The 1,844-nt window shown below is 44.4% G+C and overlaps 1 protein-coding gene across 2 annotated transcripts in view; it reads right to left on the bottom strand.

Annotated features, from left to right (window-relative positions):
• The window catches only part of TRAPPC9 (trafficking protein particle complex 9), a 585,848-nt gene that overhangs the window by 561,798 nt on the left and 22,206 nt on the right, over positions 1-1,844 (bottom strand). The window lies entirely within an intron of this gene.

Genomic DNA, 1,844 nt, shown 5'->3' on the forward strand with positions numbered 1-1,844 from the left:
ACCCTGTTGTTGTTAAGTGCCATCAAGCAGTTCTGATTCATAGCAACCTTGTACAGTGTTTCCCAGGAGCGGCTGGTGAGTTTGAACCACCAACCTTGCAGTCGAGTGCTTCTCCTACAGCATCACAGCAGGAGTTGTTTAAATCACAAAGTACTGAACTGCATCATGCTTCATGACATTGTCTAAGTCATTGGCTAAGCGACCCAAATCTCAGTGAGGTCCAATTCGCCTTTTCTATGGACTCCAACTTCCCATTATGGCTAACTGCAACAGACACTGGAATCAAGAGTCAGGTTTGCCATTTAGCTCTGATGGGTTTTTGTTTTTTGTTTTTTGTTTTTTTGTTTGTTTTTTTTTTGGTAATGTAGTCATGCTTCATACTTTCATTGTATAACTTTTTCTTTCCTTGTTGATGGGAAAACAGTAAATTGTCATTACATATTGTTTTTGTTAAGAGAGCCTCCCGCTTTCCCCTTCAAAAAGTTTTGTGGGATTTTTTTTCAAGTTTTTATTTTGAATTGAGTGAAAGTTTACAGGGCAGGTCATCAGTTTTACATTCTACAAATCATACACTTTGTTTCATTACAATGATTATAATCCCCTCCATGTGCCGTCAGTTAACAATATTTCTCTCTATTCATTTTAGCTCTTATTTTTAAAAAAATACTCAGGCATACAAGTGGCCACCAGTTCTCAGTCCCGCTCTTTCCGTGAATCTAGTGTCCTCAGCTGCTCCCTCTCTCCATGTCCCCATCTTCTAATCCTTTTTAAACACACTGACCAGATTCAAACACAGATGTTCTAGTAGCATAGGTGGCTGGTACTGTGAAGTTTCACTGAGTCGATTTCCACCAGAGCAGAAATCTTATTAACAAATGAGGGGACTTCAAAAAGTTAACTTTTCACTCCATTTTTCCACGAATTTGAAGCCTGCTCTCTATAGAGAACAGAGCCCGTGCTCACCGTGAGACCCCTGTCAGACCCCTCCCTGCATGGGTGTGAGGATGAAAGCAGTTGGTGTGGAATGCTCACAACAGCGTCCACCATGAAATGCTGGGGGGAGGGGCGGGGTGGGACTTGCTGAGGGGATTTTAGAAACCTCCATTCTGATCGCCTTCCCTAGTTCCATCCAGGTCTGTCTGTCTTTCTGTTTAAACTCTCAGTTCCTCTGGTTTCTGTTTTCCAAAACACTCCTGACCTCTTGCCCCACCAGTCCCCACCACACATAGAAACATCGAGTGGGTTCTGTGACTGGTGAGTCCAGCAACAAGCTGGGCTTCGTGGGCAGCACCCCTCTTATCTAGGGGCCACGGCCTCAGGAAGCTCCCACCCGCCCCAAGTGTGACCGGGTTGATCCCTTCAAAGGAAGGTCTGCTGTGGCCCAGAAGAGCAGCTGGTGGTCTGTCTAGTTCCAGAGTAAGTAGGAAGACATGCATTGGTCCTGCATACCTAAAGCTGGGGCAGGAGGGTTTATAATAATAAGGGTGGTACTTTGATGATCTGTCTCCTCCCAGTAGGTCCCCCTGTGCTGATTAACATGTGCTAATTAACAGAGAATTCTGGGGCTCAACACCAGTTGAGAAAGTTTCTCATGACCTGACACTGCTGCTGAGTCCGGGACTAGGAACTGTTGACACTCCTTAATGTGAGGGAGCTCCTTAAATATGAGGGAGCACCTTAAATATGAGGGAACTCCTTAAATATGAGGGAACTCCTTAAATATGAGGGAGCTCCTTAAATATGAGGGAACTCCTTAAATATGAGGGAACTCCTTAAATATGAGGGAGCTCCTTAAATATGAGGGAACTCCTTAAATATGAGGGAGCTCCTTAAATATGAGGGAA

This window comes from Chrysochloris asiatica, unplaced genomic scaffold, assembly GCF_000296735.1.
Source record: "Chrysochloris asiatica unplaced genomic scaffold, ChrAsi1.0 scaffold00001, whole genome shotgun sequence".
Classification (NCBI taxonomy): domain Eukaryota; kingdom Metazoa; phylum Chordata; class Mammalia; order Afrosoricida; family Chrysochloridae; genus Chrysochloris; species Chrysochloris asiatica.